General features: G+C 43.7%; 1 protein-coding gene across 1 annotated transcript in view; it reads right to left on the reverse strand.

Moving 5' to 3' along the window:
* LOC144717488 (leucine-rich repeat transmembrane neuronal protein 4-like) overlaps window positions 1-16,611 on the reverse strand; it is a 34,988-nt gene that overhangs the window by 959 nt on the left and 17,418 nt on the right. The window lies entirely within an intron of this gene.

The following is a 16,611-nucleotide window of genomic DNA, read 5'->3' on the forward strand; positions in this document are numbered from 1 at the left end:
AATAGAATTCAATATATGCTTTGATTGGTTTGTTCTCACATGGTACATACTTTCCAAGTGTTTCTGCTGTAGAATTCAGTAATGTACTGGGTCGTTCTTGGTGCACTAAATATATTCCGTCCGGCTTTTGCGGCATGGTTAATGGTAGCAAAATCATTTCATGTATCATTGCCTGTGGTACATTGTGATTTAAGTAAGGCAGGCCACTAAGTACATTTGCCTTATATTAAAGTAGCCAGAAATATGTTGGAAAGCCTTACATTTTCAAAAATTACCCTTCCTCCGGTGTCCATGTATTGCTAACTGACAGGTTAATATTACTAGTCCAGAATGGGTCATTATACCATCTCTGCGGAATACTTGAGCGTAAAAAAAGAACTGATAAAGTCCATTAACCGAGGCAATTAAAACTCACTTCTACTCCCCTATAAAGTATATATTTAAAGGCACTACATTCTGTGCATTATTTTAAATCAGACAATGTCCTCAATAATGAGCAGGCTAATGGAATTTTAATGTCTTCACTCTTCAGAATAAATGAACATGAAGTACATTGCAAATAAATTATAATAACTGCATACTGCAAGTCTTGAACAGCGCCTGGTACTTGGGATGCAGCAGTTAGGGTAAAACGTAAATATACGGATGTCTCCCTTGGAATTGGGGCTTGTGGGCAGCCACTTGACTGCCACTCTAATGATGATATTGACAGCTGATGAATGCTGCATCTGTTGCTGTTAATTGAGGTTGATCTCGTTGGCCACGTTTGTAAAGCAGAACCGGCTGCACCTTGAGACTATGATTGACTATTCAGTCATTTTGTAACTTCGTTTGCAATTACCTGGAGGATTGAATTTGGCAAGCCAAGCGTTTCTCATTCAAGCAGTGTACACTTACGGGTATGCACAGACATGCACAAAGGGGTGAAACGAATGCATGCAGAAATTTTAATACTGTGCATGTTTAATGTAGAGTATACAGCTTGGGTTATAGTTAAGGTATCTTTGCAAGGTTTTTTGGAATTATAAAAAGAATGAGCATATTAGGAAATGTTGACTGCATCGTGCATACATACAGTAATTACTGCACAGTATTATAAATGTCATCAATTATAAAGGGGATTTTTTTTTTAAAGGGACAAATCTTTTTCACATAAATATCGGAGCAGATGGTTTTTGTTTCTTTACACAGCAGGTGTGGTCACTGCAGGTAATGTCAGCTGCATGGAAAATGATCAATTACAATATTCAATTTTCCACATTGGTCACACATTGAGCTGGCAAACAGTAAACACGAGCATGGCACAAATGTAGCGTGCCAGTTCGAGGACAAGCTCATCTACATGCCTATGTACACACGATTGCACAACAAATAATTCACGACCACTATATCTTCACAAGCTTCTCAAACCAACATTGACCATGGGGGTGAGGTTTGGTCAAATAACGCCTACGACGACCCGCTTGGTACGAGGATCCCGTCATCCAGCATTGTATTGGCTAAACGTGTATATGGCAGTCAAAACATACGCCGTTTACTTAAATATTTTCATAGAACCAGAGACATTGCATTTTCTTTCTATAAGACAAAAACAACAGCACCAGCAGACTTACAAAGTGCATAATTAGCCCACATTCGTTTGCAATGCTATTGGCATTTTATCTGACCTTCGTGCATTGATTCATGAACAATAAAGTACATATTACTGTAAGTGGAGGTTGGGGGGTGGCTCTGCGTCTGTATAAATCAATTGGTACGTCATGGGCACAGCCCTTGTGTGTGTTTTCAATGCAATCTCAAATTTTAGGGGTGACGAGCAGATGCATTCGATTAGACTTTCATTGAGCGAAAATGCATTTGGTTTGTAATTTGTCTCCGTTCTCGCCGCTCTGCAGCATGTCTTGCGGCAATTTTGAGACGAGGGAATTCCCAGAAAGGCCACTGTATAATCTGAAGAGGTGCCTGCTCAAGTAAACTCGGGAATGCATCATCTTTCACTGGCCAGGTTTGGAAGACACTCTGGAGTCGAAGGCCACAGCCAACTGTAAAGGGCACATGCTAATCATAGACCCTCGTGCGCACATCACTGATGCTAAATTCCCAGCCACTGGTAATGTGAAATAATGGGTGCTTGGGACATTTTGCATATCTAAAATGGCTGTAGCTATAGGCTTTTAGGCGTCCAGAGATAATTGACCGTACTTCACATGCACATAATTATATACATTGAGTACAATGTTTGCCCTTCCAATTACCTAAACTGTAAATGATTTTGAAGTCAATTATTTTGAATGAACACACAGTCTCATATATGTTATTCTCATTGCATTTTTAATTGGTTGGTTTAATGATATATTGTTTCGAGTCAAATAAGTACCGTTGAACAAACATTGTAAGTGCCTAAACGGTTATGTATGTTGAATGTTTCCAAGAACGTTGGCTTTAAGCTTCATAATGACATCCTTAGCTACACTAACGCAAAAGCATTAAGACATTTACGCGAAATGCAAGATGACTCATTTACATGCATCATAACCAACTTTAATTCGATGGCTGCTCAAAGGTTTTAAGTGGGGCATTAATAAAGCCTGCATGGTTTCACACTGACTACTCTGTTTTAAAAATGTAGCTTCTCTTAACGCATAATTGCATTATTAATGCCGAAAGACCCAAATAATATTAATACACCCCCGTAGGATTGGAGATTGTCAATGTGCAGGTTGCGTAAAGTAGAGTAAAGTATTTTCACCTCTTTCAACACTTTTATCCAGCAATATAAAAGTAGGCCAAATGCCCTCGAGAGGAGCTCTCGTCAACACCCTCTAGTAGATGCCCTTTCACCAGCAGCAGCCTGAGCAAGCAATTTCAGACCGGCACCTTTACCTTCAACCGAGTCATCACCACACCACATTGCGCGCTTTCAAATGCGTTTCTGTTGCCATCCGGAACGCCTTTCCTTCCAATATTAGAAGCCGCTGGAGATATGAACGTTCGAATCTAGATTGAAAACAGAACTGCTTGTTGTGTTTAGTTTGTCGCGCTTTGCCCGCACTTCCGATTAGCACGGTGGGCTATGGACGAATCAAGTTCAACATGCACACGCAGAATCGGACACATGCCTCCACATTAGCTCATTGCAACATATTTTTGTTTCTTTTCTCTTTGAAATTGTAACCTGATAATGGATTTCAAATACAATTAAATCCGCATTGCCTCAAGACTATTGCCTATAAACATATGTACGTTTACACATTATGTGAGCAAGCAACTGTATTCAAATTGTACTGTCATAACTGGATGGGATTATGCCAGAAGGACGAAAACTCCGTATTTTCATCAATAATAATAATGCCTTAACAGGGCGAAAAATGAAATACGTGACACTTCAGGAAATGGCCCTTCTTGACCCTTCATCATCACAGAGGGATGTCTACTATGAAAAAGGTTAATTGCCCAAAACGTCATCTATTATTTATGATTCCATTTAGGGCAGTTTAATTGATAGGTGTGTTGAGTTCTTTGTGATTTGTGCTTGTGTACATTGGTCAACATAGTATCATTATGAAATACTATGCCCGAATAGATATATTCTCCGAAGCTGTGGAGTCTACGGAAACTCCGCCACAGTTTTATAGCTGATGGATCTAAAAATAGAACTGGCTGCTCCAAGTCGAGTGTACAATCAGTTGTACCGCTCTCGTTTACTCTACTCAATGTCAACCTGCCCCAGAATCCAGCTGGGCGATAAGTTATTTTCCAATCAGGTTCTCCATCACACTGATATAATGCACAGTACAATAATGACACTTTCATGCTAAAACTGCCTCTTTTCCATCGTAGGACATTGCAGTAAAAAAGTATCACCAACACAACGCGGCCATTTTTGCAACAAAAAAAGCATCTTCTTGGTTCTTTCGGTAAAGTCACGTAGAAAGAAATAATGTATTATTATTTTATTATTTCCCTTCTACGTGACTTTACCGAAAGAACCAAGAAGATGAATCCCTGCAGTCACGAAAGCTTTAAATCGGAAAAAAAACATGAAAAGGTTATTTTTAAATGTTTTACCTATACATTACAATGGCTCATTCAGACAGGTTGCAGTGGTGTAATGGTCAGCACGTTGACCTTGCAATTCAGAGGTCGTCGGGTTCTATTAGATCTGTCGGCAAGGCAGATCGAAACAATGGTGCAAGTTTCTCAAATCCCCAGCCTCTGTCCACCCAGCAATGTGATATGGGGGCACCACGGTACGTCCATCCGCAGGTCGAATGTGGTGGGCTAAAGTGTGGGGGCGTCCAACTCTTCCAATATGTCTGGTCAACACGCGTGGAAGAGTTGAACAAAAGCCCCCACTGCATTTCACTCTCGTTGTGGCATGAGCAAGCAATTGAAGGGGTGTACCATTGCCTTCATTTTATTTAAATTTTGGTATTCTGGGATTGTCACGTATGAAGATGAAAGGTTTTGGCTATCGTTGCATAACTTTAGTTGGATTGACGTCCGCTTCCATACAAAATGTGACCCGCTCCACATTCTATAATACATGTGGCCCATTGTGCACAAAACCGCATCTATTTCGCCACTTTTCTCACGCCACAATTGCAGAACGGCAACAGTGGGCGGTGTGAGGGCGGCGTTAGGGCGAAGTCAGCGATGTTGGAAGCTTCCCACACGCGTGCAGGACACTCTCCGCCATCGTGCGTAACCATGACATTCACCACTTAGTGGCTTGGATCTAATTGTTATCGTCATATTTTTTATTTATGATCATCTGAATTGATTATTAAAATAATAATAAATACCACCATTGTTATTATCCTATTTTATCATCACGAATAGTCATGACTATCATCACCATTATCATCTTCAATATCATTGAAAACATATTCTTTGGGTCTTTCAGTAAAGTCACGTAGAACAAAAAAAAATTCAATATGAATTCCTGCAGTCACGAAAGCTTTAAGTCAAGATTATTGAAAACAGTATTATTGTTGACATCACCACTATCATCATCTTTGTCATCTTCAACACTGTCTTCATTTTTGCGACTTAGTGCTACAATCTGCACTTTTGTGGAGGGCAGAACAAACACCCTCTATAATTGACAAACACATTCACACACAGTAGCGTGTGTGTTTATGTGAGACTTGCTATGCATTAGCATTTGTGTGTGTGCTACCTGGCTTTTTGCTCAATATGAAGCTCTGAGTTTTCTCCGCCAAAGTGATGTACTCCCTTAGCTATGCTTGTGAAGCATGGACCCCTCTAAAAGAACATCTCCCCCAGTTTGAAACGCTATGGCTGGCAGGCCTATCATCCATCTTGGGTTTAATCAGACTGGAACGTATGAGGAGTTCACAGTTCCTTGAAATATATGGACACAGTCCTATCAGTGAGCTCCTCTGGCAGGCAAAGGCTGCTTTGGCCGGGTCATGTAGCCCACATTCCCAAACAGCTTTTGTTTGGCCATATATTGGAGCATAAACAGGTGTGACATCGGCTACAGAAGATACAGACTGATGCGGTACAGGAGGATTATGGAGCCGAGTGGACTTGCCGATCTCACTGCCAGCAGCGTCAAGAGCAGCATTTGTGGAGGAGGCGTGTGAAGAACGCTACTAGGCAGTTGGAGGTAGTTGCCCTCCAACAACAATGGAGGTCAGAGGAGCGACACTCAACAACAGTGACCAGGAGCACCAGGTGGACACAATATAGCAAGTTGGCACAGTGAGGAGCACAGCAAGTCCTCTCAGTCGGTCAACTCATAACACCTCGATCTGTCATTTGACCTGCCAATGAGTCTTCAATACTTCACATAGCCTCAACATGCACATAGCCTGGCACAAGCGCCGTGGTGATGTCACCATGGCTGAGTGGCTAATGGTGTCTGTTGTTGCATGCGAGATGGGTGGGTAGGGTGGAGTAGAAGGGTAGGTGGTCATATCGGTCCGGTGGCAACATGTTAACTACCTTGCCTGGTATCAGAGGTCGCAACCGGGTACCCGATACCCGTACCCTACCCGATACCCGGCTACCCGTACTCGGCCGGGTATGGGTACGGGTAGCCGTTTGCGACCCTGGTGCGGCCGGGTACGGGTAGGCCGTGAGTCACTGGTGAGTAACCGTTTGTCACTCATTTCGGGTAGGGTACGGGTAGGGAACGGGTACCCGTACCCGGCCGGGTACCCATTTGCGACCCTGGTGCGGCCGGGTACGGGTACGGGTAAGGAATCAAAACCCGTTTGCGACCTCTGCCTGGTATACAAGAGATCGTGGGCTCAATGCCGACCCTGACACGTGTAAATTTGGAGTTTGCATGTTTTCCCCGTGGTCGTGTGGATTTTTCTCTGGGTCCTTCGGTTTTTCCCTCCACATTGAGAGACATGCGTTTAGAGTATATTGCTGCTCTAAATTTCTACATGATAAGCCACTTTGTTGAGCTATCATTTGTGGCCAGGTTGCTTCTGAAAAAAAACCTCTCAGTGGGCCTTACCTGGTAAAATAAAAAAAATAGTTTTAGTTTGATAGTTTATAGTTTGATGGAGTGAGCGTGATGACGTCAGAATGCACTCTTCCAGCGACTGATTGCCTGGAAGGTTTTTTTTCATGATGAGAATCGGCTCCACCCATTCCACCACATACAGAAAAGCAATCGTGCAGAAACTGGTTTCATGGACTTGGCAGGATTGGTTTTGCAGAAATTGTGCATAACACGGGAAGGCCACAATGTGTGAAAACAAACACCACACGAATAAAGTGCAAATACATTTTTGATCGATGAGGAAGTGGTCAGGATATTAAAGCACCGTAAATGTATCAAGGAATATTTGTAATGTGGCAACGATGGGGAGAAGTATTTATTATTGTAAGGACCAAAATACCATCACCTACATGAATGCATATACCATATATCAATATAAATGAAATATAACCCAAGAAGACAATAACATTTGACTATTCAACGGTTTCATAAAGCATACTTTTTCCATTCACCCATTTCCAATTTTGTATCTTTGCATCACTGTGCATACTGTTTATAAAACATAAAGTGCTAATTGCAACGAATATCAATGTTAAATACACGGTTGCCAGAAATGTTCACGATACATTATTATTTTTGAGCTACTATGAATGCTTCACAGAAGATTACATTCCACCGAGCACAACCCCCCCCCCCACCTATAATGAGTTATTTGCCGAGGGATGCAGTATTTCACAAACAGCGTTTAACACTGTGGTGGTCCCTGAATATATCCAGGAGACCTTTTTGGAAGCCCAGTGCCATTCGTATTGTAAATGAACACTGGGTAGGTCAAAAGGCGATTTCTTGTTCACACACGCAACATTGCAGCGGTCTTATTGTCCAAAACTTCAGTTGGAGGTGTAAGGTCACTGTTATCTTTCTATGATCAGCATGCCCTGTCAATTCATATCACAAGGTCAAGGAAGATAACGTCAGATTTTAAGTACGAATACTATATTTCGGAAATTTATATTTTTCCGAAAGTCGTGCTAAATACTTTGCGACATTTATGAACGATGTAGCGTACTAAGAAAATATAATCTTTGGAGACAAACGTGTTTGAGATATTGCATATTAATAGGGGCTTGCAGGAATACATTTAAAGGTATTAATACAGCCAGCCAGGTGGCTCAGTTGTGAAGCAAGTGGCTCACAATCAGGAGGTTGTGAGTTAAATCCTGGTTGGTGGTTGACTCGGCCCATCATCCCTGCAGGGTCAATACAATTGTTATTGCTTTATGGCAAGTAAACAGTGATTGTCACCGAAGGAATGTGGAAATGGCACCACTGACTCAAAAGCTGCCACATGGAAATGAGCACTGCCTTCATGCTTGTTTGAGCAAGGAAATCACTTTGACTTTTGACTTTTGTATTCATACATCAATTGAGTATAGTTTCTTTCTGATTGCCACTGTGACCCTCTTCTAAAACAATCGGTTTGTTTCAATATTGATTCCTGCAGTGCTTTTCAACAAATGCTGCATTACGTTGCATCAGTTGCTGATTGCAGTCATTGTATTTGTGTCTCAATGCCCTCCCTGTGTTCCCCATACTGCCTTGTGACCTTCAAATGCTTCATTTACTCTTCACCTTTAGTCGTCGCAATTAACATTTAGAGCCCACCACATGTCACTGTCCAGCAGAGCCGATGATACCCGCAGACATTGCCCGAGATGCCACCACCCATCTCGCTTGGTCGCGTCTCCTCGACGTGGCGACTGTCCGGCCGTTCGCCAGCGTTAGTTCAACCGGAGCTTGTTCCACGCGTGTTCGGTACATTTCAGACAATCAGTCCGATTTTTACTGAAACTTCTCTCACTGTCGACCACATTTTTGTTTGTTTTTTTATCAACGCAAGTAGACGGCGCGGCATCTCAAAAAGGCACAACCGCCGTCGTTCGCCTTCAAATGCAAATCAGTACCTTTAGCACGGCGGGGGTAATGGCCACAAAAAATGCAGCGGTCAGCCTTGTATGACAATGCAGCTCCCACACAAGCGCATTCATATGATTACCTGTCTGTCGGAGCCTCTCGCTTACACATACATGACGCGTTAATGTGTTTATCTGATAACACCCATTCTCGCTTGTCTCGTCATCAACAGTAGCCATACGACAACAACACGAAATGTTGTATTTTAATGGGGTTTTTTCCATACCTGTCACTAAAGAGAACCAGTACAGCGCTTATGTGGCTGTCATTGATTGTCTCAATCGCCTGGTTATTTTGCCCAAAGTAGTTTTAGCATTAATTCTAGATTTGAAGCTTTCGTGACTGCAAGGATTCATATTCTTAGGTTTTTTCGGTAAAGTCACGTAGGTAAAACATTAAAATTAATAAAAGTAAAATAAAATAAAAAATCACGACGTTTCGGAGGCAACACAAGCTTCCGTCTTCAGGTGGAACCGTCACAGCCACGACAGCTGTATCAAGTAAATGATACAGCTCGTGTTGCCTCCGAAACGATACAGCTGTCGTGGCTGTGACGGTTCCACCTGAAGACGGAAGCTTGTGTTGCCTCCGAAACGTCGTGATTTTTATTTTATTTTACTTTTATTAATTTTAATGTTTTACCTACGTGACTTTACCGAAAACAACCTAAGAATATAGTTTTAGCATTCCTGGGTGGAGCGCCGCCGTCATGGTTAGGGCACTGCGTTGTGAGCCCAGCGACCTGAGTTCGATTACCGTCCACAGCTAACATCACTGGTATGTGACCTCTGAACTGGTCCTCGGACCCACCCTCATCAATCTGCAATTGTTAAATGTGGTGAAGTATGGTCAAACAACTACCGATGATTGACACGGAATGGGGAGGCTTTCATCGAGCGGTGGATTAGCATCTTCATCAATGAATTCTGCGCCATGCCTCCAAATGCAGTACATCTCGAGGCGCCCTGCAGTAGTCTTGCCAAGGGGACCCCTGGTGGCAGCTGTCCTTTTGTGGTACAAAGAGAACACAGCTCTGGCCTGCAAGTGGGCATTAGCTTGCCAGTCCGTTGCAATAATGCTCCTTTGTGGCTTTTCCCAGTTAAGTAATGTATAAGTAATTCATATAATTTTCGATTTAAAGCTTTCGTGACTGCAGGGATTCATCTTCTTGGTTCTTTCGTTAAAGTCACGTAGAATGGAAATAATAAAATAATAAAATTAAAACATAATAAAAGAAACGTCGTGAGAATAATTTTATTTTTATTATTTTATTATTTCCATTCTACGTGACTTTACCGAAAGAACCAAGAAGATAATTCATATAATTTGGCAAATTTGGACTAACTTTGGCACACATTGCCTACTCATATTATTATTATTTGTTTTTAGCATTCAGATGAAATGCCAAAAGGTTGCATCATTAAATGAGGCGGCAGCAGAGAGCAATATAAATGTGCAAGTGTTATGTTAATTCATGTTGGCCTTGTTTGTGATGAGTATTAAATATCCTCTCCTTCCCGTATTCAAATGTGTTGAATGTTGCCTCTTTTGGATTTGGCTTAGTGGACCCGCCTTATGGTATGACAAAGTTAATTTATCAATTTGTAAAAAGGTCCCGTGTTTTGTTTTGTTTTGCACGATAACTCTTATTTTCATGCAGGTCATGTTAATGAGAGCTTCAAATTGTAAATTAGTATTCAAAGAGTTTATTTGGCCACGGCAATCATAATTCACACATGAGAATTGGAAGAAGGGGACTACTGCAAGTAAAGAAATATGTTGGGGGAAATTGAAGTGTGCCAGATTGTGTGCTGAGCATGCACAACAAATGTATATCTAATATTGTGGGAAGGTTTTTTTTCTACTGGTAATGCATTTTAGCATCTGGAGCACTAAGACAATCACCCTCCCACATTCATTTAAAAACACCCAGTATACCTTTGCAATAAAGAGACGTGCAATAGATCTTTGAGTAAGTCGCAGCCCACAAAGTGTATACTAATGACCATAATCCAATCTAATTTTTCCCCGTTAGCCGAGTGTGTTTGTCTAGTGTATTTTAATTACTCGATTCCAGGCGCCAAATGAGATTTGGGTCGAGCAAGAGCTGCCAATAATGGCTTTGCAGATAAACTGCACACTGGTTAAAATAATCATGTGGCCAGCTAAGGTCATTGCAGTTAATTGCACGGTGACCACAAGAAAGATGTGGAGACCTATTACCTTTCAGAAAGCATGTCTCAAAAAAAAAAACTCGTTGTGGCCATTAGGGCCCAGAATGGTTTAAATGATGTATCTCTGAATGTGATTTGATAAAAAAAAATGAACAAAGTGTGCGTGGAAAATGGCTTTTCACTCACGTTGATTGAAACCCAGGGGTGATTTTAATTACGAGAATAATGATGCCATCCTCTGTTCTTAATAAGGTTGCTCTTTGAAAGTGGATAGGTATACAAAAGTTTTCTTGAAGAAATAAACCTTAATGTCAACAGGCGGCATGACTCGCCCTTTTGTGATCATTAAATAAAAATCACGTGGAAATGTTCTTGAAGATGTAGCACAGCACACCACCAAAAAGAAATGACATTTATGATTTTTTCATATGCTACCAAGTATTAAACAGTAAATAGCTAACACATTTGAGAATCGCATAAATCATGGTGATATGAGTAGAAACATGATTCCCATAGCTAAGATGACTATATTGTTGGTAATGTTCATATATAAATAGTAGTTGATAGCTTCATCTCATTCCACTCCTTGATAAAGGCATCCTCATTCACTATTAGTCAAGGAGGTTGTTTCACCATTTTTTACCACACTGGTCAGTCCGGGCTGGTGTAAGGGAGAGGCTAGGATCGTTTCAAATATTACTCGCCGCTGATATTTGCCTTGCCTGGGAATTGAACTTAGGTAGCCGAGCTGAGAGCACAGTGGTGAAAACCACTGCACCACGGCCCTACCACTGAACGACAGTTTCCATATAATATTGATTTTGATTATTGTTTTTAAAATTGTAACTGAAATACGACCCTAGCCAACATTTAAATAAACCATTATTTCGTTTTCTTTTTTATAGCTGTCGTTTGTTACGAGGGAAAAAAGGCTTTGTAGAAACCGGCTCAGTAATTGTGAACCCTTATTGCTTCATTAATTCAATCCCAGTCAATGATAGTCATTTGTGAAAAGCAAATGTCTCTTTTCATTCCAGACATGACTGGCGCCTTTGTAAAATGCCTGCTTTTAATTAAAAATCTTAAAATGCTACATGCGTGATATAGATATATACACTTTTTTATGCAATTATTCTCTATCTTTACGGTGCACTAAAAATGCAATTCTTCCATAATTATATATTGTATTATTTAGTGAGGTAATTTATGTAGCAGCGTTTCATAAGCAGGAAAGTTTTGAATCTGCGGGCATAATCATCCATTGCATTCATTTAAATTATATCATCACACTTTTGTTTTCCCTGTTGCGTATTATGGCTGTGTTTTATCAGCTACAATTAGCGTACAAAAAAACAGTATTTACAAAAAAGAGGTTTTAGGTCTAGATTTTCTTTGCATCTGAGCCATAATCTCATGATTGGCTCCTGCGATTATTTTGCCCACATTCTTCCACAGACCACTTTTGCTGATTGTAATAGCACAACGCTCATCTAATAATTGGCGGTTCCCTCTAATGTTTACTGCTGGATGTTCAGCCCTACCTTGTTTATACATCGTTGTTATACAGCAAAGAAACATCGTGCCGGACTAAATAAATATTCCAGTATTTTTTTTTATCCAAACAGATGGATGTTTTAATGTGCCTTGTAGGACAACACAGTGCATCTGCAGTTTTTTTTTTATAGACTTAACGTTTTCTGCTTCATTTGCAGCTACCATATACCCAAGTCCAGCATTTCATCCGAATGTATTTATTTATATGGCTAGCATTTAAGTTTATAAAACCAGGATTGCTAAAAATATATATATGTATGGTACAATGTAACTGCTATTCGCCAAACATTGCAATACTGAAAAAATCCCTGCAAATTAATCTATTGAGATTACAAGTAGCAACATTTCCCACAACTGCAAAAAATTACTGGGAATAAAAGCATAATAATAAAACATGAATGTGTTTTAGTCATGGGTACTATGGATTTGAATCATAATTTTATTACAGCAGTACCGTGCATATATGTTAATTATTTATGATCATCAGCCATTACCAAGCCATGGCTGATGATGTGATGTAATAATTTATGTGGAGAGTAGAAATGTACGCAGTGTGCACAGTTGAGCGGGTGCAATTGAGGACCAGCAGGTGTGCGCGTTGGGGCAGGAGGTTGACGCCGGAGAGCCGGCAGTAATTAAGGAGTTGAGCGGGTGTAATTGAGGACGAGCAGGTGTGCGCGTTGGGGCAGGAGGTTAGCGCCTGAGAGCCGGCAGTAATTCAGGGGTTGAGCGGGTGCAATTGAGGACGAGCAGGTGTGCGCGCTGGGGCAGGAGGTTGGCGCCTGAGAGCCGGCAGTATTTAAGGGGATGAGCGGGTACAATTGAGGACGAGCAGGTGTGCGCGTTGGGGCATTAGGTTGGCGCCTGAGAGCCAGCAGTAATTAAGGATTTGAGCGGGTGCAATTGAGGACGAGCAGGTGTGCGCGTTGGGGCATTAGGTTGGCGCCTGAGAGCCGGCAGTAATTCAGGGGTTGAGCGGGTGCAATTGAGGACGAGCAGATGTGCGCGCTGGGGCAGGAGGTTGACGCCGGAGAGCCGGCAGTAATTAAGGGGTTGAGCAGGTACAATTGAGGACGAGCAGGTGTGCGCGCTGGGGCAGGAGGTTGACGCCGGAGAGCCGGCAGTAATTAAGGGGTTGAGCGGGTACAATTGAGGACGAGCAGGTGTGCATGTAGGGACAGGAGGATGGCGCCGGAGAGCCAGCAGTTATTAAGGGGTTGAGAGGGTGCAATTCAGGACGAGCAGCTGTGCGCGCTGGGGCAGGAGGTTGGCGCCGGAGAGCCAGCAGTAATTAAGGATTTGAGCGGGTGCAATTGAGGACGAGCAGGTGTGCGCGCTGGGGCAGGAGGTTGATGCTGGAGAGCCAGTAGTAATTAAGGGGTTGAGCGGGTACAATTGAGGACGAGCAGGTGTGCACGCTGGTGCATGAGGTTGGCGCTGAAGAGCCGGCAGTGATTAAGGATTTGAGCGGGTGCAATTGAGGACGAGCAGGTGTGCGCGCTGGAGCAGGAGGTTGGCGCCTGAGAGCCGGCAGTAATTAAGGTGTTGAGCGGGTGCAATTGAGGACGAGCAGGTGTACGCGTTGGGGCAGGAGGTTGGCGCCAGAGAGCCGGCAGTAATTAAGGATTTGAGCGAGTGCAATTGAGGACAAGCAGGTGTGCGCGTTGGGGCAGGAGGTTGGCGCCTGAGAACCGGCAGTAATTAAGGGGTTGAGCGGGTGCAATTAAGGACAAGCAGGTGTGTGCTTTGGAGCATGAGGTTGGTGCCGGAGAGCCAGCAATAATTAAGGATTTGAGCAGGTGCAATTGAGGACGAGCAGGTGTGCGCACTGGGGCATGAGGTTGGCGCTGAAGAGCCGGCAGTAATTAAGGATTTGAGCGGGTGCAATTGAGGACAAGCAGGTGTGCGCACTGGGGCAGGAGGTTGGTGCCGGAGAGCCGGCAGTAATTAAGGGGTTGAGCGGGTGCAATTGAGGACAAGCAGGTGTGTGCGCTGTGGCAGGAGGTTGGCGCCTGAGAGCCGGCAGTAATTAAGGGGTTGAGCGGGTACAATTGAGGATGAGCAGGTGTGCATGTAGGGACAGGAGGATTGCGCCGGAGAGCCAGCAGTTATTAAGGGGTTGAGAGGGTGCAATTGAGGACGAGCAGGTGTGCGCGCTGGGGCAGGAGGTTGGCGCCGGAGAGCCAGCAGTAATTAAGGATTTGAGCGGGTGCAATTGAGGATGAGCAGGTGTGCGCACTGGGGCAGGAGGTTGATGCTGGAGAGCCAGCAGTAATTAAGGGGTTGAGCGGGTACAATTGAGGACGAGCAGGTGTGCACGCTGGTGCATGAGGTTGGCGTTGAAGAGCCGGCAGTGATTAAGGATTTGAGCGGGTGCAATTGAGGACGAGCAGGTGTGCACGCTGGGGCAGGAGGTTGGCGCCTGAGAGCCGGCAGTAATTAAGGGGTTGAGCAGGTACAATTGAGGACGAGCAGGTGTGCGCGTTGGGGCAGGAGGTTGGCGCCTGAGAACCGGCAGTAATTAAGGTGTTGAGCGGGTGCAATTGAGGAAGAGCAGGTGTGCGCGTTGGGGCAGAAGATTGGCACCGGAGAGCCGGCAGTAATTAAGGTTTGAGCGGGTGCAATTGAGGACGAGCAGGTGTGCACGTTGGGGCAGGAGGTTGGCGCCTGAGAGCCGGCAGTAATTAAGGGGTTGAGCGGGTGCAATTGAGGACGAGCAGGTGTGCGCGTTGGGGCAGGAGGTTGGTGCCTGAGAGCCGGCAGTAATTAAGGGGAGAAGCGGGTGCAATTGAGGACAAGCAGGTGTGTGCGTTGGAGCATGAGGCTGGTGCCGGAGAGCCTGCAGTAATTAAGGGGATAAGCAGGTGCAATCGAGGATGAGCAGCTGTGCGCGCTGGGGCAGGAGGTTGGCGCAAGAGAGACGGGAGATGGGGGCGATGATTAGGGATTAATGAGTGCGAGAGGCGCCGTGGAGGAGACAGCTTAAGTGGGGAGCACGTGAGGACTCGGAATGAGGAGGGGTATATAAGTGGGAGTGTGCATCGGGGACCAAGAGAGAAGACATCTCGCCGCGGCTGCTCGAGCCGTCAATGGGACCTCGCCCCTCATGCCGCTGTCGGGCGGGTGTTGGCTGAACCCTCCGCCCGGGACAGACGGGTGAGTGGGTACGGGGCACCATAGGAGAGGGCAGTGGCGAGATAGGAGAGAGTAGGCGAGATATGAGAGAGTAGACGAGATAGGAGAGAGTAGGTGAGGCATGGAGTAGGTGAGGTGCGGAGTAGGTGAGGTGCGGAGTAGATGACAGCTGGTAGTAGGAGAAGCAGTGTGTTGTGACAGTGGAAGGCAGTCAAAGGAGTGCCTATAACGGGTGCGAGAGTAGGATTAATAAAGTGTAAGCAGGTGACCTGTTACTCCATGTCAGTGTGAGTAATTTCGAGACACTACATATGTAACACCTGCAGAAGCTGATTTCATCACACCATCTCCTCTGTGGTAGTCTTCTCAGATACAATTCAATTCCTTGGCTGCAACTTCCTCCAATATTCTTGACCATTGGCCATCATGGCTTCTAGTGACATGTCCTACCCAAGCCAAACTTGGAAAAATATTTTGAATGATTTAAATAACCTGAGTATGTTTTATCATCCATGTGTCCCTCTTCCTGTCTACCAATGTAATTCCAAGCATGCATGCTTCTTTGCTTGCATTTCAGATAAGTTTATCATTAACGAAGACATTTACTTCTAGATTTGAGGCTTTCGTGACTGCAAGAATTCATACTCTTAGGTTTTTTCGGTAAAGTCACGTAGGTAAAACATTAAAATTAATAAAAGTAAAATAAATAAAAAATCACGACGTTTCGGAGGCAACACAAGTCTCCGTCATCAGGTGGGACCGTCACAGCCAGATTTGCTGCATCAAGTGAGGCAATGATTCAAGATGTAATCCCTTAAAAGCAAGTTGAGGGGGGAGGAGAGGGGGGCGGAGCTCATCAGAATGTGGAACGTTCCATTCATTGGCTACCACATTCTTTACCTACGTGACTTTACCGAAAAAACCTAAGAGTAAGACATTTACTATCTGTAGTAGTTTATAGGTAAGTGTGTGTGTATATGTATATCTCTTTGGAGAGAATATTTGGTGAGGATTGTTGTGCATGTGCCCTGGATAGCAAGCTCTGAGCCACTGTACGTGTGTGAGTGAAATTTCAGAAGTCACCTTTGCAGTGTCTTGACATTTTCACATGGTGCAATTCATTTTTTCTCTTTTTAATTTAAAAGTTTTCAGATGCCACAGAAAGGGCCACCCGAGTGATGTAATGCTGATTTTTCACTCTGTCCCACTTGAAACAAACTGTCACACACATTTCTGCAAAAACGAAGCAGTCTGATCTTGCTCTGTCATGGGTATTTTCACCAAATCCCA

The sequence above is a fragment of the Lampetra planeri genome, chromosome 4 (assembly GCF_965212315.1).
Source record: "Lampetra planeri chromosome 4, kcLamPlan1.2.h2, whole genome shotgun sequence".
NCBI lineage: Eukaryota > Metazoa > Chordata > Hyperoartia > Petromyzontiformes > Petromyzontidae > Lampetra > Lampetra planeri.